We start from the raw sequence: 20,176 nt of genomic DNA on the forward strand, positions 1-20,176 counted from the left end.
AGCGAGTAAGAGGGCGAAAGAAACATTAATTTAAAGACGCGTGGCAAAAGTACTCATACGCAAAAGTAAAAAGCCGGCTGCGGTGGCCGGGAATCGAACCCGGATCAACTGCTTGGAAGGCAACTATGCTGACCATTACACCACCACCGCACGCTTTACGTCCGCGCACGGCGCGCTGTGTCTGCTTCCCGCCTGTCGGCGGCGGCTCAAGGTGGTCGTAGCTGTAGGCGCATTACGGGGTAGGCGAGCGCATCCAGACAGCGTCTCTACGCACATTTCGCGTCCTTTGGCAAGAGTCGTCGCGTGCGTGCGCCGCAAGAGTACTTAGGCGATCGCGTTCGGGCGTCATTTTTAAGCAGTGCAGTGCAGTTCAGGATTCAGCGTGTGTAGCATTCTCTCGAGAGGATGCGACGGCGCTGGACGGCAGTCCCACTTTCCCCTCAGACGTCTGCCGCGGAAAGCACCAGGAAGCTGTGAACTAGCTGAGCATCGGTGGTTCAGTGGTAGAATGCTCGCCTGCCACGCGGGCGGGCCGGGTTCGATTCCCGGCCGATGCATCATTTTGTTTTTTCTCCGATAGTGGTGCTGCGTGTCTTTCGCACTCGAACTGCGTGAGCCATGAGAATGAACCGCGGGATTTCCGTGTGGGAATAACCAAACATGCAGCGCGCACGACTGCTCGTTTCGACTGTTGTGCGCTATTGTACATACTGGCGTCGGCCTAGCATCACAAGTTGCCTGTCGCGCCGGGAATGCACGTGTAGCAACAGAAAAAAATGAGCCAGGAAGTGCAGACTCTCTACCACTGGTATTTGGTACTTACCGAGATTCCAGAAGGCGTGGCGATCACCTGCCTCGGTAGCGCAGTAGGCAGCGCGTAAGTCTCATAATCTTAAGGTCGTGAGTTCGATCCTCACCCGGGGCATTTAATTTACTTTCGTCCACAGCTAAATCGACGGCTCTGGGGTTTGCGAAGGAGCGAAACACTTTGTGCTTTGTTATCCTCAAGGCTTCAACGACTCAGCGTGATAATGTTTACTTCCCGTTATTACTACTTGCAGTTCTTATGTAAAATTTTCAAGAAAAAAAGTACTAGTAATAAAACTGAATTTCGTACGATATAACGTGTAAAGTCACACAATGTATGACCTGCTGTATGATGACAGGCAGCAGGTATTTACTTGCGAAATAAGTAAATAAATATTACTACTTACGGCTTTGCTTTTCCTCCTACCCCTGTAACAACGAGGCATAAAGCAATGGATTGTGACTTTTGCCATGCGCGCCTCGCCATGGGCGCGCGGAAAGATGCTCGCAAACAGGGAAAGTGCGACACGGAAAGCGTCTGGACCGGGTGTAAACGCCGAGGAAAATGCGCGCGTCCGGTGTGGTCTAGTGGCTAGGATACCTGGCTTTCACCCAGGAGGCCCGGGTTCGATTCCCGGTACCGGAACGGAATTTTTCGGAAAAAGTCACGACAAGTTTTGACCCTGCGAAAGGCTGTTTCACGTCCTCCTCGCATTATACCTACTGGTTCATAAACGTCAGCTGAAAACAGTCGAGAGAAACGGGCACGCAATGAAATTACTACGAGCAGCGGAATAAAGGGAGAAGAGACGCTGGTCCACTGTTGGACTGCTACCATAGAAATGTTACATGGCAATACGCAGAGCAATTCCCGCGAAGCGATGGAAGACTCTCTGCACCGAGGCCCGTTAGCTCAGTCGGTTAGAGCGTCGTGCTAATAACGCGAAGGTCGTGGGTTCGATCCCCCCACGGGCCACTACGATTTCACTCTTCCAAAAAGGCAACGCCGATTTCGGCGGGGAAGTATGGTAACAAAGAAATCGTCACATTGTGTGCGAGCTGATAGGGGACCAGAACGCGACTTGTCGGGACGCGCTAAAACACTTCACTGGTCACAGCACGGTGAACACACAGTTCCTCGTCCGATCACCGCTACTGCGCGAAGCTGGGCGTTGTCAGTGCTTGGGCGGGTGACCGCCTGCGAACACAGGGCACTGCCGACAGTTTCAATTCGTATTTCTCTTTCCTCTTCGGTTTCGGAGCTGCAGCGCTATTCGGTCAAGGGCACTGGCGCCACATTTTGCCTCTCGGTATGCCAAGTCGCGCCGTGCGGCCACAGTGAAATGAAGGAGCGTGTTGTAAAATTTTCAACAAAGAAAAAAAAAAAAAAAAAAAGAAATGTACTAGTAATAAAACTGAATTTGTCTGACAGAACATGTAACATCAGACAATACATGATAACAGGCAGCAGGTATTTACTTGAGGCATAAGTAACGTGGTGGCCGCCTCGCCATACCTCTCTCAGTCGTTTCGCGTGCTTGTCCTCTTGATATAGGCCGATTGGAGAGCGTCAGCTCTCGCGTCAGCTGAGCTAAGTCGAGACAAGTCGAGACTCAAGGGGAATCGACGCACACACTATAGGGTGGCCTGCAGCGAGTAAGAGGGCGAAAGAAACATTAATTTAAAGACGCGTGGCAAAAGTACTCATACGCAAAAGTAAAAAGCCGGCTGCGGTGGCCGGGAATCGAACCCGGATCAACTGCTTGGAAGGCAACTATGCTGACCATTACACCACCACCGCACGGTTTCCGTCCGCGCACGGCGCGCTGTGTCTGCTTCCCGCCTGTCGGCGGCGGCTCAAGGTGGTCGTAGCTGTAGGCGCATTACGGGGTAGGCGAGCGCATCCAGACAGCGTCTCTACGCACATTTCGCGTCCTTTGGCAAGAGTCGTCGCGTGCGTGCGCCGCAAGAGTACTTAGGCGATCGCGTTCGGGCGTCATTTTTAAGCAGTGCAGTGCAGTTCAGGATTCAGCGTGTGTAGCATTCTCTCGAGAGGATGCGACGGCGCTGGACGGCAGTCCCACTTTCCCCTCAGACGTCTGCCGCGGAAAGCACCAGGAAGCTGTGAACTAGCTGAGCATCGGTGGTTCAGTGGTAGAATGCTCGCCTGCCACGCGGGCGGCCCGGGTTCGATTCCCGGCCGATGCATCATTTTGTTTTTTCTCCGATAGTGGTGCTGCGTGTCTTTCGCACTCGAACTGCGTGAGCCATGAGAATGAACCGCGGGATTTCCGTGTGGGAATAACCAAACATGCAGCGCGCACGACTGCTCGTTTCGACTGTTGTGCGCTATTGTACATACTGGCGTCGGCCTAGCATCACAAGTTGCCTGTCGCGCCGGGAATGCACGTGTAGCAACAGAAAAAAATGAGCCAGGAAGTGCAGACTCTCTACCACTGGTATTTGGTACTTACCGAGATTCCAGAAGGCGTGGCGATCACCTGCCTCGGTAGCGCAGTAGGCAGCGCGTAAGTCTCATAATCTTAAGATCGTGAGTTCGATCCTCACCCGGGGCATTTAATTTACTTTCGTCCACAGCTAAATCGACGGCTCTGGGGTTTGCGAAGGAGCGAAACACTTTGTGCTTTGTTATCCTCAAGGCTTCAACGACTCAGCGTGATAATGTTTACTTCCCGTTATTACTACTTGCAGTTCTTATGTAAAATTTTCAAGAAAAAAAGTACTAGTAATAAAACTGAATTTCGTACGATATAACGTGTAAAGTCACACAATGTATGACCTGCTGTATGATGACAGGCAGCAGGTATTTACTTGCGAAATAAGTAAATAAATATTACTACTTACGGCTTTGCTTTTCCTCCTACCCCTGTAACAACGAGGCATAAAGCAATGGATTGTGACTTTTGCCATGCGCGCCTCGCCATGGGCGCGCGGAAAGATGCTCGCAAACAGGGAAAGTGCGACACGGAAAGCGTCTGGACCGGGTGTAAACGCCGAGGAAAATGCGCGCGTCCGGTGTGGTCTAGTGGCTAGGATACCTGGCTTTCACCCAGGAGGCCCGGGTTCGATTCCCGGTACCGGAACGGAATTTTTCGGAAAAAGTCACGACAAGTTTTGACCCTGCGAAAGGCTGTTTCACGTCCTCCTCGCATTATACCTACTGGTTCATAAACGTCAGCTGAAAACAGTCGAGAGAAACGGGCACGCAATGAAATTACTACGAGCAGCGGAATAAAGGGAGAAGAGACGCTGGTCCACTGTTGGACTGCTACCATAGAAATGTTACATGGCAATACGCAGAGCAATTCCCGCGAAGCGATGGAAGACTCTCTGCACCGAGGCCCGTTAGCTCAGTCGGTTAGAGCGTCGTGCTAATAACGCGAAGGTCGTGGGTTCGATCCCCCCACGGGCCACTACGATTTCACTCTTCCAAAAAGGCAACGCCGATTTCGGCGGGGAAGTATGGTAACAAAGAAATCGTCACATTGTGTGCGAGCTGATAGGGGACCAGAACGCGACTTGTCGGGACGCGCTAAAACACTTCACTGGTCACAGCACGGTGAACACGCAGTTCCTCGTCCGATCACCGCTACTGCGCGAAGCTGGGCGTTGTCAGTGCTTGGGCGGGTGACCGCCTGCGAACACAGGGCACTGCCGACAGTTTCAATTCGTATTTCTCTTTCCTCTTCGGTTTCGGAGCTGCAGCGCTATTCGGTCAAGGGCACTGGCGCCACATTTTGCCTCTCGGTATGCCAAGTCGCGCCGTGCGGCCACAGTGAAATGAAGGAGCGTGTTGTAAAATTTTCAACAAAGAAAAAAAAAAAAAAAAAAGAAATGTACTAGTAATAAAACTGAATTTGTCTGACAGAACATGTAACATCAGACAATACATGATAACAGGCAGCAGGTATTTACTTGAGGCATAAGTAACGTGGTGGCCGCCTCGCCATACCTCTCTCAGTCGTTTCGCGTGCTTGTCCTCTTGATATAGGCCGATTGGAGAGCGTCAGCTCTCGCGTCAGCTGAGCTAAGTCGAGACAAGTCGAGACTCAAGGGGAATCGACGCACACACTATAGGGTGGCCTGCAGCGAGTAAGAGGGCGAAAGAAACATTAATTTAAAGACGCGTGGCAAAAGTACTCATACGCAAAAGTAAAAAGCCGGCTGCGGTGGCCGGGAATCGAACCCGGATCAACTGCTTGGAAGGCAACTATGCTGACCATTACACCACCACCGCACGGTTTCCGTCCGCGCACGGCGCGCTGTGTCTGCTTCCCGCCTGTCGGCGGCGGCTCAAGGTGGTCGTAGCTGTAGGCGCATTACGGGGTAGGCGAGCGCATCCAGACAGCGTCTCTACGCACATTTCGCGTCCTTTGGCAAGAGTCGTCGCGTGCGTGCGCCGCAAGAGTACTTAGGCGATCGCGTTCGGGCGTCATTTTTAAGCAGTGCAGTGCAGTTCAGGATTCAGCGTGTGTAGCATTCTCTCGAGAGGATGCGACGGCGCTGGACGGCAGTCCCACTTTCCCCTCAGATGTCTGCCGCGGAAAGCACCAGGAAGCTGTGAACTAGCTGAGCATCGGTGGTTCAGTGGTAGAATGCTCGCCTGCCACGCGGGCGGCCCGGGTTCGATTCCCGGCCGATGCATCATTTTGTTTTTTCTCCGATAGTGGTGCTGCGTGTCTTTCGCACTCGAACTGCGTGAGCCATGAGAATGAACCGCGGGATTTCCGTGTGGGAATAACCAAACATGCAGCGCGCACGACTGCTCGTTTCGACTGTTGTGCGCTATTGTACATACTGGCGTCGGCCTAGCATCACAAGTTGCCTGTCGCGCCGGGAATGCACGTGTAGCAACAGAAAAAAATGAGCCAGGAAGTGCAGACTCTCTACCACTGGTATTTGGTACTTACCGAGATTCCAGAAGGCGTGGCGATCACCTGCCTCGGTAGCGCAGTAGGCAGCCCGTAAGTCTCATAATCTTAAGGTCGTGAGTTCGATCCTCACCCGGGGCATTTAATTTACTTTCGTCCACAGCTAAATCGACGGCTCTGGGGTTTGCGAAGGAGCGAAACACTTTGTGCTTTGTTATCCTCAAGGCTTCAACGACTCAGCGTGATAATGTTTACTTCCCGTTATTACTACTTGCAGTTCTTATGTAAAATTTTCAAGAAAAAAAGTACTAGTAATAAAACTGAATTTCGTACGATATAACGTGTAAAGTCACACAATGTATGACCTGCTGTATGATGACAGGCAGCAGGTATTTACTTGCGAAATAAGTAAATAAATATTACTACTTACGGCTTTGCTTTTCCTCCTACCCCTGTAACAACGAGGCATAAAGCAATGGATTGTGACTTTTGCCATGCGCGCCTCGCCATGGGCGCGCGGAAAGATGCTCGCAAACAGGGAAAGTGCGACACGGAAAGCGTCTGGACCGGGTGTAAACGCCGAGGAAAATGCGCGCGTCCGGTGTGGTCTAGTGGCTAGGATACCTGGCTTTCACCCAGGAGGCCCGGGTTCGATTCCCGGTACCGGAACGGAATTTTTCGGAAAAAGTCACGACAAGTTTTGACCCTGCGAAAGGCTGTTTCACGTCCTCCTCGCATTATACCTACTGGTTCATAAACGTCAGCTGAAAACAGTCGAGAGAAACGGGCACGCAATGAAATTACTACGAGCAGCGGAATAAAGGGAGAAGAGACGCTGGTCCACTGTTGGACTGCTACCATAGAAATGTTACATGGCAATACGCAGAGCAATTCCCGCGAAGCGATGGAAGACTCTCTGCACCGAGGCCCGTTAGCTCAGTCGGTTAGAGCGTCGTGCTAATAACGCGAAGGTCGTGGGTTCGATCCCCCCACGGGCCACTACGATTTCACTCTTCCAAAAAGGCAACGCCGATTTCGGCGGGGAAGTATGGTAACAAAGAAATCGTCACATTGTGTGCGAGCTGATAGGGGACCAGAACGCGACTTGTCGGGACGCGCTAAAACACTTCACTGGTCACAGCACGGTGAACACACAGTTCCTCGTCCGATCACCGCTACTGCGCGAAGCTGGGCGTTGTCAGTGCTTGGGCGGGTGACCGCCTGCGAACACAGGGCACTGCCGACAGTTTCAATTCGTATTTCTCTTTCCTCTTCGGTTTCGGAGCTGCAGCGCTATTCGGTCAAGGGCACTGGCGCCACATTTTGCCTCTCGGTATGCCAAGTCGCGCCGTGCGGCCACAGTGAAATGAAGGAGCGTGTTGTAAAATTTTCAACAAAGAAAAAAAAAAAAAAAAAAAGAAATGTACTAGTAATAAAACTGAATTTGTCTGACAGAACATGTAACATCAGACAATACATGATAACAGGCAGCAGGTATTTACTTGAGGCATAAGTAACGTGGTGGCCGCCTCGCCATACCTCTCTCAGTCGTTTCGCGTGCTTGTCCTCTTGATATAGGCCGATTGGAGAGCGTCAGCTCTCGCGTCAGCTGAGCTAAGTCGAGACAAGTCGAGACTCAAGGGGAATCGACGCACACACTATAGGGTGGCCTGCAGCGAGTAAGAGGGCGAAAGAAACATTAATTTAAAGACGCGTGGCAAAAGTACTCATACGCAAAAGTAAAAAGCCGGCTGCGGTGGCCGGGAATCGAACCCGGATCAACTGCTTGGAAGGCAACTATGCTGACCATTACACCACCACCGCACGGTTTCCGTCCGCGCACGGCGCGCTGTGTCTGCTTCCCGCCTGTCGGCGGCGGCTCAAGGTGGTCGTAGCTGTAGGCGCATTACGGGGTAGGCGAGCGCATCCAGACAGCGTCTCTACGCACATTTCGCGTCCTTTGGCAAGAGTCGTCGCGTGCGTGCGCCGCAAGAGTACTTAGGCGATCGCGTTCGGGCGTCATTTTTAAGCAGTGCAGTGCAGTTCAGGATTCAGCGTGTGTAGCATTCTCTCGAGAGGATGCGACGGCGCTGGACGGCAGTCCCACTTTCCCCTCAGACGTCTGCCGCGGAAAGCACCAGGAAGCTGTGAACTAGCTGAGCATCGGTGGTTCAGTGGTAGAATGCTCGCCTGCCACGCGGGCGGCCCGGGTTCGATTCCCGGCCGATGCATCATTTTGTTTTTTCTCCGATAGTGGTGCTGCGTGTCTTTCGCACTCGAACTGCGTGAGCCATGAGAATGAACCGCGGGATTTCCGTGTGGGAATAACCAAACATGCAGCGCGCACGACTGCTCGTTTCGACTGTTGTGCGCTATTGTACATACTGGCGTCGGCCTAGCATCACAAGTTGCCTGTCGCGCCGGGAATGCACGTGTAGCAACAGAAAAAAATGAGCCAGGAAGTGCAGACTCTCTACCACTGGTATTTGGTACTTACCGAGATTCCAGAAGGCGTGGCGATCACCTGCCTCGGTAGCGCAGTAGGCAGCGCGTAAGTCTCATAATCTTAAGGTCGTGAGTTCGATCCTCACCCGGGGCATTTAATTTACTTTCGTCCACAGCTAAATCGACGGCTCTGGGGTTTGCGAAGGAGCGAAACACTTTGTGCTTTGTTATCCTCAAGGCTTCAACGACTCAGCGTGATAATGTTTACTTCCCGTTATTACTACTTGCAGTTCTTATGTAAAATTTTCAAGAAAAAAAGTACTAGTAATAAAACTGAATTTCGTACGATATAACGTGTAAAGTCACACAATGTATGACCTGCTGTATGATGACAGGCAGCAGGTATTTACTTGCGAAATAAGTAAATAAATATTACTACTTACGGCTTTGCTTTTCCTCCTACCCCTGTAACAACGAGGCATAAAGCAATGGATTGTGACTTTTGCCATGCGCGCCTCGCCATGGGCGCGCGGAAAGATGCTCGCAAACAGGGAAAGTGCGACACGGAAAGCGTCTGGACCGGGTGTAAACGCCGAGGAAAATGCGCGCGTCCGGTGTGGTCTAGTGGCTAGGATACCTGGCTTTCACCCAGGAGGCCCGGGTTCGATTCCCGGTACCGGAACGGAATTTTTCGGAAAAAGTCACGACAAGTTTTGACCCTGCGAAAGGCTGTTTCACGTCCTCCTCGCATTATACCTACTGGTTCATAAACGTCAGCTGAAAACAGTCGAGAGAAACGGGCACGCAATGAAATTACTACGAGCAGCGGAATAAAGGGAGAAGAGACGCTGGTCCACTGTTGGACTGCTACCATAGAAATGTTACATGGCAATACGCAGAGCAATTCCCGCGAAGCGATGGAAGACTCTCTGCACCGAGGCCCGTTAGCTCAGTCGGTTAGAGCGTCGTGCTAATAACGCGAAGGTCGTGGGTTCGATCCCCCCACGGGCCACTACGATTTCACTCTTCCAAAAAGGCAACGCCGATTTCGGCGGGGAAGTATGGTAACAAAGAAATCGTCACATTGTGTGCGAGCTGATAGGGGACCAGAACGCGACTTGTCGGGACGCGCTAAAACACTTCACTGGTCACAGCACGGTGAACACACAGTTCCTCGTCCGATCACCGCTACTGCGCGAAGCTGGGCGTTGTCAGTGCTTGGGCGGGTGACCGCCTGCGAACACAGGGCACTGCCGACAGTTTCAATTCGTATTTCTCTTTCCTCTTCGGTTTCGGAGCTGCAGCGCTATTCGGTCAAGGGCACTGGCGCCACATTTTGCCTCTCGGTATGCCAAGTCGCGCCGTGCGGCCACAGTGAAATGAAGGAGCGTGTTGTAAAATTTTCAACAAAGAAAAAAAAAAAAAAAAAAAGAAATGTACTAGTAATAAAACTGAATTTGTCTGACAGAACATGTAACATCAGACAATACATGATAACAGGCAGCAGGTATTTACTTGAAGCATAAGTAACGTGGTGGCCGCCTCGCCATACCTCTCTCAGTCGTTTCGCGTGCTTGTCCTCTTGATATAGGCCGATTGGAGAGCGTCAGCTCTCGCGTCAGCTGAGCTAAGTCGAGACAAGTCGAGACTCAAGGGGAATCGACGCACACACTATAGGGTGGCCTGCAGCGAGTAAGAGGGCGAAAGAAACATTAATTTAAAGACGCGTGGCAAAAGTACTCATACGCAAAAGTAAAAAGCCGGCTGCGGTGGCCGGGAATCGAACCCGGATCAACTGCTTGGAAGGCAACTATGCTGACCATTACACCACCACCGCACGGTTTCCGTCCGCGCACGGCGCGCTGTGTCTGCTTCCCGCCTGTCGGCGGCGGCTCAAGGTGGTCGTAGCTGTAGGCGCATTACGGGGTAGGCGAGCGCATCCAGACAGCGTCTCTACGCACATTTCGCGTCCTTTGGCAAGAGTCGTCGCGTGCGTGCGCCGCAAGAGTACTTAGGCGATCGCGTTCGGGCGTCATTTTTAAGCAGTGCAGTGCAGTTCAGGATTCAGCGTGTGTAGCATTCTCTCGAGAGGATGCGACGGCGCTGGACGGCAGTCCCACTTTCCCCTCAGACGTCTGCCGCGGAAAGCACCAGGAAGCTGTGAACTAGCTGAGCATCGGTGGTTCAGTGGTAGAATGCTCGCCTGCCACGCGGGCGGCCCGGGTTCGATTCCCGGCCGATGCATCATTTTGTTTTTTCTCCGATAGTGGTGCTGCGTGTCTTTCGCACTCGAACTGCGTGAGCCATGAGAATGAACCGCGGGATTTCCGTGTGGGAATAACCAAACATGCAGCGCGCACGACTGCTCGTTTCGACTGTTGTGCGCTATTGTACATACTGGCGTCGGCCTAGCATCACAAGTTGCCTGTCGCGCCGGGAATGCACGTGTAGCAACAGAAAAAAATGAGCCAGGAAGTGCAGACTCTCTACCACTGGTATTTGGTACTTACCGAGATTCCAGAAGGCGTGGCGATCACCTGCCTCGGTAGCGCAGTAGGCAGCGCGTAAGTCTCATAATCTTAAGGTCGTGAGTTCGATCCTCACCCGGGGCATTTAATTTACTTTCGTCCACAGCTAAATCGACGGCTCTGGGGTTTGCGAAGGAGCGAAACACTTTGTGCTTTGTTATCCTCAAGGCTTCAACGACTCAGCGTGATAATGTTTACTTCCCGTTATTACTACTTGCAGTTCTTATGTAAAATTTTCAAGAAAAAAAGTACTAGTAATAAAACTGAATTTCGTACGATATAACGTGTAAAGTCACACAATGTATGACCTGCTGTATGATGACAGGCAGCAGGTATTTACTTGCGAAATAAGTAAATAAATATTACTACTTACGGCTTTGCTTTTCCTCCTACCCCTGTAACAACGAGGCATAAAGCAATGGATTGTGACTTTTGCCATGCGCGCCTCGCCATGGGCGCGCGGAAAGATGCTCGCAAACAGGGAAAGTGCGACACGGAAAGCGTCTGGACCGGGTGTAAACGCCGAGGAAAATGCGCGCGTCCGGTGTGGTCTAGTGGCTAGGATACCTGGCTTTCACCCAGGAGGCCCGGGTTCGATTCCCGGTACCGGAACGGAATTTTTCGGAAAAAGTCACGACAAGTTTTGACCCTGCGAAAGGCTGTTTCACGTCCTCCTCGCATTATACCTACTGGTTCATAAACGTCAGCTGAAAACAGTCGAGAGAAACGGGCACGCAATGAAATTACTACGAGCAGCGGAATAAAGGGAGAAGAGACGCTGGTCCACTGTTGGACTGCTACCATAGAAATGTTACATGGCAATACGCAGAGCAATTCCCGCGAAGCGATGGAAGACTCTCTGCACCGAGGCCCGTTAGCTCAGTCGGTTAGAGCGTCGTGCTAATAACGCGAAGGTCGTGGGTTCGATCCCCCCACGGGCCACTACGATTTCACTCTTCCAAAAAGGCAACGCCGATTTCGGCGGGGAAGTATGGTAACAAAGAAATCGTCACATTGTGTGCGAGCTGATAGGGGACCAGAACGCGACTTGTCGGGACGCGCTAAAACACTTCACTGGTCACAGCACGGTGAACACACAGTTCCTCGTCCGATCACCGCTACTGCGCGAAGCTGGGCGTTGTCAGTGCTTGGGCGGGTGACCGCCTGCGAACACAGGGCACTGCCGACAGTTTCAATTCGTATTTCTCTTTCCTCTTCGGTTTCGGAGCTGCAGCGCTATTCGGTCAAGGGCACTGGCGCCACATTTTGCCTCTCGGTATGCCAAGTCGCGCCGTGCGGCCACAGTGAAATGAAGGAGCGTGTTGTAAAATTTTCAACAAAGAAAAAAAAAAAAAAAAAAAGAAATGTACTAGTAATAAAACTGAATTTGTCTGACAGAACATGTAACATCAGACAATACATGATAACAGGCAGCAGGTATTTACTTGAGGCATAAGTAACGTGGTGGCCGCCTCGCCATACCTCTCTCAGTCGTTTCGCGTGCTTGTCCTCTTGATATAGGCCGATTGGAGAGCGTCAGCTCTCGCGTCAGCTGAGCTAAGTCGAGACAAGTCGAGACTCAAGGGGAATCGACGCACACACTATAGGGTGGCCTGCAGCGAGTAAGAGGGCGAAAGAAACATTAATTTAAAGACGCGTGGCAAAAGTACTCATACGCAAAAGTAAAAAGCCGGCTGCGGTGGCCGGGAATCGAACCCGGATCAACTGCTTGGAAGGCAACTATGCTGACCATTACACCACCACCGCACGGTTTCCGTCCGCGCACGGCGCGCTGTGTCTGCTTCCCGCCTGTCGGCGGCGGCTCAAGGTGGTCGTAGCTGTAGGCGCATTACGGGGTAGGCGAGCGCATCCAGACAGCGTCTCTACGCACATTTCGCGTCCTTTGGCAAGAGTCGTCGCGTGCGTGCGCCGCAAGAGTACTTAGGCGATCGCGTTCGGGCGTCATTTTTAAGCAGTGCAGTGCAGTTCAGGATTCAGCGTGTGTAGCATTCTCTCGAGAGGATGCGACGGCGCTGGACGGCAGTCCCACTTTCCCCTCAGACGTCTGCCGCGGAAAGCACCAGGAAGCTGTGAACTAGCTGAGCATCGGTGGTTCAGTGGTAGAATGCTCGCCTGCCACGCGGGCGGCCCGGGTTCGATTCCCGGCCGATGCATCATTTTGTTTTTTCTCCGATAGTGGTGCTGCGTGTCTTTCGCACTCGAACTGCGTGAGCCATGAGAATGAACCGCGGGATTTCCGTGTGGGAATAACCAAACATGCAGCGCGCACGACTGCTCGTTTCGACTGTTGTGCGCTATTGTACATACTGGCGTCGGCCTAGCATCACAAGTTGCCTGTCGCGCCGGGAATGCACGTGTAGCAACAGAAAAAAATGAGCCAGGAAGTGCAGACTCTCTACCACTGGTATTTGGTACTTACCGAGATTCCAGAAGGCGTGGCGATCACCTGCCTCGGTAGCGCAGTAGGCAGCGCGTAAGTCTCATAATCTTAAGGTCGTGAGTTCGATCCTCACCCGGGGCATTTAATTTACTTTCGTCCACAGCTAAATCGACGGCTCTGGGGTTTGCGAAGGAGCGAAACACTTTGTGCTTTGTTATCCTCAAGGCTTCAACGACTCAGCGTGATAATGTTTACTTCCCGTTATTACTACTTGCAGTTCTTATGTAAAATTTTCAAGAAAAAAAGTACTAGTAATAAAACTGAATTTCGTACGATATAACGTGTAAAGTCACACAATGTATGACCTGCTGTATGATGACAGGCAGCAGGTATTTACTTGCGAAATAAGTAAATAAATATTACTACTTACGGCTTTGCTTTTCCTCCTACCCCTGTAACAACGAGGCATAAAGCAATGGATTGTGACTTTTGCCATGCGCGCCTCGCCATGGGCGCGCGGAAAGATGCTCGCAAACAGGGAAAGTGCGACACGGAAAGCGTCTGGACCGGGTGTAAACGCCGAGGAAAATGCGCGCGTCCGGTGTGGTCTAGTGGCTAGGATACCTGGCTTTCACCCAGGAGGCCCGGGTTCGATTCCCGGTACCGGAACGGAATTTTTCGGAAAAAGTCACGACAAGTTTTGACCCTGCGAAAGGCTGTTTCACGTCCTCCTCGCATTATACCTACTGGTTCATAAACGTCAGCTGAAAACAGTCGAGAGAAACGGGCACGCAATGAAATTACTACGAGCAGCGGAATAAAGGGAGAAGAGACGCTGGTCCACTGTTGGACTGCTACCATAGAAATGTTACATGGCAATACGCAGAGCAATTCCCGCGAAGCGATGGAAGACTCTCTGCACCGAGGCCCGTTAGCTCAGTCGGTTAGAGCGTCGTGCTAATAACGCGAAGGTCGTGGGTTCGATCCCCCCACGGGCCACTACGATTTCACTCTTCCAAAAAGGCAACGCCGATTTCGGCGGGGAAGTATGGTAACAAAGAAATCGTCACATTGTGTGCGAGCTGATAGGGGACCAGAACGCGACTTGTCGGGACGCGCTAAAACACTTCACTGGTCACAGCACGGTGAACACACAGTTCCTCGTCCGATCACCGCTACTGCGCGAAGCTGGGCGTTGTCAGTGCTTGGGCGGGTGACCGCCTGCGAACACAGGGCACTGCCGACAGTTTCAATTCGTATTTCTCTTTCCTCTTCGGTTTCGGAGCTGCAGCGCTATTCGGTCAAGGGCACTGGCGCCACATTTTGCCTCTCGGTATGCCAAGTCGCGCCGTGCGGCCACAGTGAAATGAAGGAGCGTGTTGTAAAATTTTCAACAAAGAAAAAAAAGAAAAAAAAAAGAAATGTACTAGTAATAAAACTGAATTTGTCTGACAGAACATGTAACATCAGACAATACATGATAACAGGCAGCAGGTATTTACTTGAGGCATAAGTAACGTGGTGGCCGCCTCGCCATACCTCTCTCAGTCGTTTCGCGTGCTTGTCCTCTTGATATAGGCCGATTGGAGAGCGTCAGCTCTCGCGTCAGCTGAGCTAAGTCGAGACAAGTCGAGACTCAAGGGGAATCGACGCACACACTATAGGGTGGCCTGCAGCGAGTAAGAGGGCGAAAGAAACATTAATTTAAAGACGCGTGGCAAAAGTACTCATACGCAAAAGTAAAAAGCCGGCTGCGGTGGCCGGGAATCGAACCCGGATCAACTGCTTGGAAGGCAACTATGCTGACCATTACACCACCACCGCACGGTTTCCGTCCGCGCACGGCGCGCTGTGTCTGCTTCCCGCCTGTCGGCGGCGGCTCAAGGTGGTCGTAGCTGTAGGCGCATTACGGGGTAGGCGAGCGCATCCAGACAGCGTCTCTACGCACATTTCGCGTCCTTTGGCAAGAGTCGTCGCGTGCGTGCGCCGCAAGAGTACTTAGGCGATCGCGTTCGGGCGTCATTTTTAAGCAGTGCAGTGCAGTTCAGGATTCAGCGTGTGTAGCATTCTCTCGAGAGGATGCGACGGCGCTGGACGGCAGTCCCACTTTCCCCTCAGACGTCTGCCGCGGAAAGCACCAGGAAGCTGTGAACTAGCTGAGCATCGGTGGTTCAGTGGTAGAATGCTCGCCTGCCACGCGGGCGGCCCGGGTTCGATTCCCGGCCGATGCATCATTTTGTTTTTTCTCCGATAGTGGTGCTGCGTGTCTTTCGCACTCGAACTGCGTGAGCCATGAGAATGAACCGCGGGATTTCCGTGTGGGAATAACCAAACATGCAGCGCGCACGACTGCTCGTTTCGACTGTTGTGCGCTATTGTACATACTGGCGTCGGCCTAGCATCACAAGTTGCCTGTCGCGCCGGGAATGCACGTGTAGCAACAGAAAAAAATGAGCCAGGAAGTGCAGACTCTCTACCACTGGTATTTGGTACTTACCGAGATTCCAGAAGGCGTGGCGATCACCTGCCTCGGTAGCGCAGTAGGCAGCGCGTAAGTCTCATAATCTTAAGGTCGTGAGTTCGATCCTCACCCGGGGCATTTAATTTACTTTCGTCCACAGCTAAATCGACGGCTCTGGGGTTTGCGAAGGAGCGAAACACTTTGTGCTTTGTTATCCTCAAGGCTTCAACGACTCAGCGTGATAATGTTTACTTCCCGTTATTACTACTTGCAGTTCTTATGTAAAATTTTCAAGAAAAAAAGTACTAGTAATAAAACTGAATTTCGTACGATATAACGTGTAAAGTCACACAATGTATGACCTGCTGTATGATGACAGGCAGCAGGTATTTACTTGCGAAATAAGTAAATAAATATTACTACTTACGGCTTTGCTTTTCCTCCTACCCCTGTAACAACGAGGCATAAAGCAATGGATTGTGACTTTTGCCATGCGCGCCTCGCCATGGGCGCGCGGAAAGATGCTCGCAAACAGGGAAAGTGCGACACGGAAAGCGTCTGGACCGGGTGTAAACGCCGAGGAAAATGCGCGCGTCCGGTGTGGTCTAGTGGCTAGGATACCTGGCTTTCACCCAGGAGGCCCGGGTTCGATTCCCGGTACCGGAACGGAATTTTTCGGAAAAAGTCACGACAAGTTTTGACCCTGCGAAAGGCTGTTTCACGTCCTCCTCGCATTATACCTACTGGTTCATAAACGTCAGCTGAAAACAGTCGAGAGAAACGGGCACGCAATGAAATTACTACGAGCAGCGGAATAAAGGGAGAAGAGACGCTGGTCCACTGTTGGACTGCTACCATAGAAATGTTACATGGCAATACGCAGAGCAATTCCCGCGAAGCGATGGAAGACTCTCTGCACCGAGGCCCGTTAGCTCAGTCGGTTAGAGCGTCGTGCTAATAACGCGAAGGTCGTGGGTTCGATCCCCCCACGGGCCACTACGATTTCACTCTTCCAAAAAGGCAACGCCGATTTCGGCGGGGAAGTATGGTAACAAAGAAATCGTCACATTGTGTGCGAGCTGATAGGGGACCAGAACGCGACTTGTCGGGACGCGCTAAAACACTTCACTGGTCACAGCACGGTGAACACACAGTTCCTCGTCCGATCACCGCTACTGCGCGAAGCTGGGCGTTGTCAGTGCTTGGGCGGGTGACCGCCTGCGAACACAGGGCACTGCCGACAGTTTCAATTCGTATTTCTCTTTCCTCTTCGGTTTCGGAGCTGCAGCGCTATTCGGTCAAGGGCACTGGCGCCACATTTTGCCTCTCGGTATGCCAAGTCGCGCCGTGCGGCCACAGTGAAATGAAGGAGCGTGTTGTAAAATTTTCAACAAAGAAAAAAAAGAAAAAAAAAAGAAATGTACTAGTAATAAAACTGAATTTGTCTGACAGAACATGTAACATCAGACAATACATGATAACAGGCAGCAGGTATTTACTTGAGGCATAAGTAACGTGGTGGCCGCCTCGCCATACCTCTCTCAGTCGTTTCGCGTGCTTGTCCTCTTGATATAGGCCGATTGGAGAGCGTCAGCTCTCGCGTCAGCTGAGCTAAGTCGAGACAAGTCGAGACTCAAGGGGAATCGACGCACACACTATAGGGTGGCCTGCAGCGAGTAAGAGGGCGAAAGAAACATTAATTTAAAGACGCGTGGCAAAAGTACTCATACGCAAAAGTAAAAAGCCGGCTGCGGTGGCCGGGAATCGAACCCGGATCAACTGCTTGGAAGGCAACTATGCTGACCATTACACCACCACCGCACGGTTTCCGTCCGCGCACGGCGCGCTGTGTCTGCTTCCCGCCTGTCGGCGGCGGCTCAAGGTGGTCGTAGCTGTAGGCGCATTACGGGGTAGGCGAGCGCATCCAGACAGCGTCTCTACGCACATTTCGCGTCCTTTGGCAAGAGTCGTCGCGTGCGTGCGCCGCAAGAGTACTTAGGCGATCGCGTTCGGGCGTCATTTTTAAGCAGTGCAGTGCAGTTCAGGATTCAGCGTGTGTAGCATTCTCTCGAGAGGATGCGACGGCGCTGGACGGCAGTCCCACTTTCCCCTCAGACGTCTGCCGCGGAAAGCACCAGGAAGCTGTGAACTAGCTGAGCATCGGTGGTTCAGTGGTAGAATGCTCGCCTGCCACGCGGGCGGCCCGGGTTCGATTCCCGGCCGATGCATCATTTTGTTTTTTCTCCGATAGTGGTGCTGCGTGTCTTTCGCACTCGAACTGCGTGAGCCATGAGAATGAACCGCGGGATTTCCGTGTGGGAATAACCAAACATGCAGCGCGCACGACTGCTCGTTTCGACTGTTGTGCGCTATTGTACATACTGGCGTCGGCCTAGCATCACAAGTTGCCTGTCGCGCCGGGAATGCACGTGTAGCAACAGAAAAAAATGAGCCAGGAAGTGCAGACTCTCTACCACTGGTATTTGGTACTTACCGAGATTCCAGAAGGCGTGGCGATCACCTGCCTCGGTAGCGCAGTAGGCAGCGCGTAAGTCTCATAATCTTAAGGTCGTGAGTTCGATCCTCACCCGGGGCATTTAATTTACTTTCGTCCACAGCTAAATCGACGGCTCTGGGGTTTGCGAAGGAGCGAAACACTTTGTGCTTTGTTATCCTCAAGGCTTCAACGACTCAGCGTGATAATGTTTACTTCCCGTTATTACTACTTGCAGTTCTTATGTAAAATTTTCAAGAAAAAAAGTACTAGTAATAAAACTGAATTTCGTACGATATAACGTGTAAAGTCACACAATGTATGACCTGCTGTATGATGACAGGCAGCAGGTATTTACTTGCGAAATAAGTAAATAAATATTACTACTTACGGCTTTGCTTTTCCTCCTACCCCTGTAACAACGAGGCATAAAGCAATGGATTGTGACTTTTGCCATGCGCGCCTCGCCATGGGCGCGCGGAAAGATGCTCGCAAACAGGGAAAGTGCGACACGGAAAGCGTCTGGACCGGGTGTAAACGCCGAGGAAAATGCGCGCGTCCGGTGTGGTCTAGTGGCTAGGATACCTGGCTTTCACCCAGGAGGCCCGGGTTCGATTCCCGGTACCGGAACGGAATTTTTCGGAAAAAGTCACGACAAGTTTTGACCCTGCGAAAGGCTGTTTCACGTCCTCCTCGCATTATACCTACTGGTTCATAAACGTCAGCTGAAAACAGTCGAGAGAAACGGGCACGCAATGAAATTACTACGAGCAGCGGAATAAAGGGAGAAGAGACGCTGGTCCACTGTTGGACTGCTACCATAGAAATGTTACATGGCAATACGCAGAGCAATTCCCGCGAAGCGATGGAAGACTCTCTGCACCGAGGCCCGTTAGCTCAGTCGGTTAGAGCGTCGTGCTAATAACGCGAAGGTCGTGGGTTCGATCCCCCCACGGGCCACTACGATTTCACTCTTCCAAAAAGGCAACGCCGATTTCGGCGGGGAAGTATGGTAACAAAGAAATCGTCACATTGTGTGCGAGCTGATAGGGGACCAGAACGCGACTTGTCGGGACGCGCTAAAACACTTCACTGGTCACAGCACGGTGAACACACAGTTCCTCGTCCGATCACCGCTACTGCGCGAAGCTGGGGCGTTGTCAGTGCTTGGGCGGGTGACCGCCTGCGAACACAGGGCACTGCCGACAGTTTCAATTCGTATTTCTCTTTCCTCTTCGGTTTCGGAGCTGCAGCGCTATTCGGTCAAGGGCACTGGCGCCACATTTTGCCTCTCGGTATGCCAAGTCGCGCCGTGCGGCCACAGTGAAATGAAGGAGCGTGTTGTAAAATTTTCAACAAAGAAAAAAAAAGAAAAAAAAAAGAATGTACTAGTAATAAAACTGAATTTGTCTGACAGAACATGTAACATCAGACAATACATGATAACAGGCAGCAGGTATTTACTTGAGGCATAAGTAACGTGGTGGCCGCCTCGCCATACCTCTCTCAGTCGTTTCGCGTGCTTGTCCTCTTGATATAGGCCGATTGGAGAGCGTCAGCTCTCGCGTCAGCTGAGCTAAGTCGAGACAAGTCGAGACTCAAGGGGAATCGACGCACACACTATAGGGTGGCCTGCAGCGAGTAAGAGGGCGAAAGAAACATTAATTTAAAGACGCGTGGCAAAAGTACTCATACGCAAAAGTAAAAAGCCGGCTGCGGTGGCCGGGAATCGAACCCGGATCAACTGCTTGGAAGGCAACTATGCTGACCATTACACCACCACCGCACGGTTTCCGTCCGCGCACGGCGCGCTGTGTCTGCTTCCCGCCTGTCGGCGGCGGCTCAAGGTGGTCGTAGCTGTAGGCGCATTACGGGGTAGGCGAGCGCATCCAGACAGCGTCTCTACGCACATTTCGCGTCCTTTGGCAAGAGTCGTCGCGTGCGTGCGCCGCAAGAGTACTTAGGCGATCGCGTTCGGGCGTCATTTTTAAGCAGTGCAGTGCAGTTCAGGATTCAGCGTGTGTAGCATTCTCTCGAGAGGATGCGACGGCGCTGGACGGCAGTCCCACTTTCCCCTCAGACGTCTGCCGCGGAAAGCACCAGGAAGCTGTGAACTAGCTGAGCATCGGTGGTTCAGTGGTAGAATGC

The 20,176-nt window shown here is 52.0% G+C and overlaps 41 non-coding genes across 41 annotated transcripts; 32 read left to right on the forward strand and 9 right to left on the reverse strand.

Annotated features, from left to right (window-relative positions):
- Positions 1-78: 78 nt before the first annotated feature.
- Positions 79-150, reverse strand: Trnag-ucc (transfer RNA glycine (anticodon UCC)). Its single transcript has one exon. It is a non-coding gene; the product is annotated as a tRNA-Gly (tRNA).
- A 336-nt stretch (positions 151-486) lies between these two features.
- On the forward strand, positions 487-557 carry Trnag-gcc (transfer RNA glycine (anticodon GCC)). The gene has a single exon. It is a non-coding gene; the product is annotated as a tRNA-Gly (tRNA).
- Positions 558-852: 295 nt separating this feature from the next.
- On the forward strand, positions 853-925 carry Trnam-cau (transfer RNA methionine (anticodon CAU)). The gene has a single exon. It is a non-coding gene; the product is annotated as a tRNA-Met (tRNA).
- A 456-nt stretch (positions 926-1,381) lies between these two features.
- Positions 1,382-1,453, forward strand: Trnae-uuc (transfer RNA glutamic acid (anticodon UUC)). Its single transcript has one exon. It is a non-coding gene; the product is annotated as a tRNA-Glu (tRNA).
- Positions 1,454-1,709: 256 nt separating this feature from the next.
- Positions 1,710-1,783, forward strand: Trnai-aau (transfer RNA isoleucine (anticodon AAU)). Its single transcript has one exon. It is a non-coding gene; the product is annotated as a tRNA-Ile (tRNA).
- Positions 1,784-2,536: 753 nt separating this feature from the next.
- Trnag-ucc (transfer RNA glycine (anticodon UCC)) lies at positions 2,537-2,608 on the reverse strand. The gene has a single exon. It is a non-coding gene; the product is annotated as a tRNA-Gly (tRNA).
- A 336-nt stretch (positions 2,609-2,944) lies between these two features.
- Positions 2,945-3,015, forward strand: Trnag-gcc (transfer RNA glycine (anticodon GCC)). The gene has a single exon. It is a non-coding gene; the product is annotated as a tRNA-Gly (tRNA).
- A 295-nt stretch (positions 3,016-3,310) lies between these two features.
- Trnam-cau (transfer RNA methionine (anticodon CAU)) lies at positions 3,311-3,383 on the forward strand. The gene has a single exon. It is a non-coding gene; the product is annotated as a tRNA-Met (tRNA).
- Positions 3,384-3,839: 456 nt separating this feature from the next.
- On the forward strand, positions 3,840-3,911 carry Trnae-uuc (transfer RNA glutamic acid (anticodon UUC)). Its single transcript has one exon. It is a non-coding gene; the product is annotated as a tRNA-Glu (tRNA).
- Positions 3,912-4,167: 256 nt separating this feature from the next.
- Positions 4,168-4,241, forward strand: Trnai-aau (transfer RNA isoleucine (anticodon AAU)). The gene has a single exon. It is a non-coding gene; the product is annotated as a tRNA-Ile (tRNA).
- Positions 4,242-4,993: 752 nt separating this feature from the next.
- Trnag-ucc (transfer RNA glycine (anticodon UCC)) lies at positions 4,994-5,065 on the reverse strand. Its single transcript has one exon. It is a non-coding gene; the product is annotated as a tRNA-Gly (tRNA).
- A 336-nt stretch (positions 5,066-5,401) lies between these two features.
- Trnag-gcc (transfer RNA glycine (anticodon GCC)) lies at positions 5,402-5,472 on the forward strand. Its single transcript has one exon. It is a non-coding gene; the product is annotated as a tRNA-Gly (tRNA).
- Positions 5,473-5,767: 295 nt separating this feature from the next.
- Trnam-cau (transfer RNA methionine (anticodon CAU)) lies at positions 5,768-5,840 on the forward strand. The gene has a single exon. It is a non-coding gene; the product is annotated as a tRNA-Met (tRNA).
- Positions 5,841-6,296: 456 nt separating this feature from the next.
- Trnae-uuc (transfer RNA glutamic acid (anticodon UUC)) lies at positions 6,297-6,368 on the forward strand. The gene has a single exon. It is a non-coding gene; the product is annotated as a tRNA-Glu (tRNA).
- A 256-nt stretch (positions 6,369-6,624) lies between these two features.
- On the forward strand, positions 6,625-6,698 carry Trnai-aau (transfer RNA isoleucine (anticodon AAU)). The gene has a single exon. It is a non-coding gene; the product is annotated as a tRNA-Ile (tRNA).
- A 753-nt stretch (positions 6,699-7,451) lies between these two features.
- On the reverse strand, positions 7,452-7,523 carry Trnag-ucc (transfer RNA glycine (anticodon UCC)). The gene has a single exon. It is a non-coding gene; the product is annotated as a tRNA-Gly (tRNA).
- A 336-nt stretch (positions 7,524-7,859) lies between these two features.
- Trnag-gcc (transfer RNA glycine (anticodon GCC)) lies at positions 7,860-7,930 on the forward strand. Its single transcript has one exon. It is a non-coding gene; the product is annotated as a tRNA-Gly (tRNA).
- Positions 7,931-8,225: 295 nt separating this feature from the next.
- On the forward strand, positions 8,226-8,298 carry Trnam-cau (transfer RNA methionine (anticodon CAU)). The gene has a single exon. It is a non-coding gene; the product is annotated as a tRNA-Met (tRNA).
- Positions 8,299-8,754: 456 nt separating this feature from the next.
- On the forward strand, positions 8,755-8,826 carry Trnae-uuc (transfer RNA glutamic acid (anticodon UUC)). Its single transcript has one exon. It is a non-coding gene; the product is annotated as a tRNA-Glu (tRNA).
- Positions 8,827-9,082: 256 nt separating this feature from the next.
- Trnai-aau (transfer RNA isoleucine (anticodon AAU)) lies at positions 9,083-9,156 on the forward strand. Its single transcript has one exon. It is a non-coding gene; the product is annotated as a tRNA-Ile (tRNA).
- A 753-nt stretch (positions 9,157-9,909) lies between these two features.
- Positions 9,910-9,981, reverse strand: Trnag-ucc (transfer RNA glycine (anticodon UCC)). The gene has a single exon. It is a non-coding gene; the product is annotated as a tRNA-Gly (tRNA).
- Positions 9,982-10,317: 336 nt separating this feature from the next.
- Positions 10,318-10,388, forward strand: Trnag-gcc (transfer RNA glycine (anticodon GCC)). The gene has a single exon. It is a non-coding gene; the product is annotated as a tRNA-Gly (tRNA).
- Positions 10,389-10,683: 295 nt separating this feature from the next.
- Trnam-cau (transfer RNA methionine (anticodon CAU)) lies at positions 10,684-10,756 on the forward strand. The gene has a single exon. It is a non-coding gene; the product is annotated as a tRNA-Met (tRNA).
- A 456-nt stretch (positions 10,757-11,212) lies between these two features.
- On the forward strand, positions 11,213-11,284 carry Trnae-uuc (transfer RNA glutamic acid (anticodon UUC)). The gene has a single exon. It is a non-coding gene; the product is annotated as a tRNA-Glu (tRNA).
- Positions 11,285-11,540: 256 nt separating this feature from the next.
- Trnai-aau (transfer RNA isoleucine (anticodon AAU)) lies at positions 11,541-11,614 on the forward strand. Its single transcript has one exon. It is a non-coding gene; the product is annotated as a tRNA-Ile (tRNA).
- Positions 11,615-12,367: 753 nt separating this feature from the next.
- Trnag-ucc (transfer RNA glycine (anticodon UCC)) lies at positions 12,368-12,439 on the reverse strand. Its single transcript has one exon. It is a non-coding gene; the product is annotated as a tRNA-Gly (tRNA).
- A 336-nt stretch (positions 12,440-12,775) lies between these two features.
- On the forward strand, positions 12,776-12,846 carry Trnag-gcc (transfer RNA glycine (anticodon GCC)). The gene has a single exon. It is a non-coding gene; the product is annotated as a tRNA-Gly (tRNA).
- A 295-nt stretch (positions 12,847-13,141) lies between these two features.
- On the forward strand, positions 13,142-13,214 carry Trnam-cau (transfer RNA methionine (anticodon CAU)). Its single transcript has one exon. It is a non-coding gene; the product is annotated as a tRNA-Met (tRNA).
- A 456-nt stretch (positions 13,215-13,670) lies between these two features.
- Positions 13,671-13,742, forward strand: Trnae-uuc (transfer RNA glutamic acid (anticodon UUC)). Its single transcript has one exon. It is a non-coding gene; the product is annotated as a tRNA-Glu (tRNA).
- A 256-nt stretch (positions 13,743-13,998) lies between these two features.
- Positions 13,999-14,072, forward strand: Trnai-aau (transfer RNA isoleucine (anticodon AAU)). Its single transcript has one exon. It is a non-coding gene; the product is annotated as a tRNA-Ile (tRNA).
- Positions 14,073-14,825: 753 nt separating this feature from the next.
- Positions 14,826-14,897, reverse strand: Trnag-ucc (transfer RNA glycine (anticodon UCC)). Its single transcript has one exon. It is a non-coding gene; the product is annotated as a tRNA-Gly (tRNA).
- Positions 14,898-15,233: 336 nt separating this feature from the next.
- On the forward strand, positions 15,234-15,304 carry Trnag-gcc (transfer RNA glycine (anticodon GCC)). Its single transcript has one exon. It is a non-coding gene; the product is annotated as a tRNA-Gly (tRNA).
- Positions 15,305-15,599: 295 nt separating this feature from the next.
- Trnam-cau (transfer RNA methionine (anticodon CAU)) lies at positions 15,600-15,672 on the forward strand. The gene has a single exon. It is a non-coding gene; the product is annotated as a tRNA-Met (tRNA).
- A 456-nt stretch (positions 15,673-16,128) lies between these two features.
- Trnae-uuc (transfer RNA glutamic acid (anticodon UUC)) lies at positions 16,129-16,200 on the forward strand. Its single transcript has one exon. It is a non-coding gene; the product is annotated as a tRNA-Glu (tRNA).
- A 256-nt stretch (positions 16,201-16,456) lies between these two features.
- Trnai-aau (transfer RNA isoleucine (anticodon AAU)) lies at positions 16,457-16,530 on the forward strand. The gene has a single exon. It is a non-coding gene; the product is annotated as a tRNA-Ile (tRNA).
- Positions 16,531-17,283: 753 nt separating this feature from the next.
- Positions 17,284-17,355, reverse strand: Trnag-ucc (transfer RNA glycine (anticodon UCC)). Its single transcript has one exon. It is a non-coding gene; the product is annotated as a tRNA-Gly (tRNA).
- A 336-nt stretch (positions 17,356-17,691) lies between these two features.
- Trnag-gcc (transfer RNA glycine (anticodon GCC)) lies at positions 17,692-17,762 on the forward strand. The gene has a single exon. It is a non-coding gene; the product is annotated as a tRNA-Gly (tRNA).
- Positions 17,763-18,057: 295 nt separating this feature from the next.
- Positions 18,058-18,130, forward strand: Trnam-cau (transfer RNA methionine (anticodon CAU)). Its single transcript has one exon. It is a non-coding gene; the product is annotated as a tRNA-Met (tRNA).
- Positions 18,131-18,586: 456 nt separating this feature from the next.
- Positions 18,587-18,658, forward strand: Trnae-uuc (transfer RNA glutamic acid (anticodon UUC)). The gene has a single exon. It is a non-coding gene; the product is annotated as a tRNA-Glu (tRNA).
- Positions 18,659-18,914: 256 nt separating this feature from the next.
- Trnai-aau (transfer RNA isoleucine (anticodon AAU)) lies at positions 18,915-18,988 on the forward strand. The gene has a single exon. It is a non-coding gene; the product is annotated as a tRNA-Ile (tRNA).
- Positions 18,989-19,742: 754 nt separating this feature from the next.
- Trnag-ucc (transfer RNA glycine (anticodon UCC)) lies at positions 19,743-19,814 on the reverse strand. The gene has a single exon. It is a non-coding gene; the product is annotated as a tRNA-Gly (tRNA).
- Positions 19,815-20,176: the final 362 nt, after the last annotated feature.

The sequence above is a fragment of the Schistocerca serialis genome, unplaced genomic scaffold (genome assembly GCF_023864345.2).
Source record: "Schistocerca serialis cubense isolate TAMUIC-IGC-003099 unplaced genomic scaffold, iqSchSeri2.2 HiC_scaffold_1118, whole genome shotgun sequence".
NCBI lineage: Eukaryota > Metazoa > Arthropoda > Insecta > Orthoptera > Acrididae > Schistocerca > Schistocerca serialis.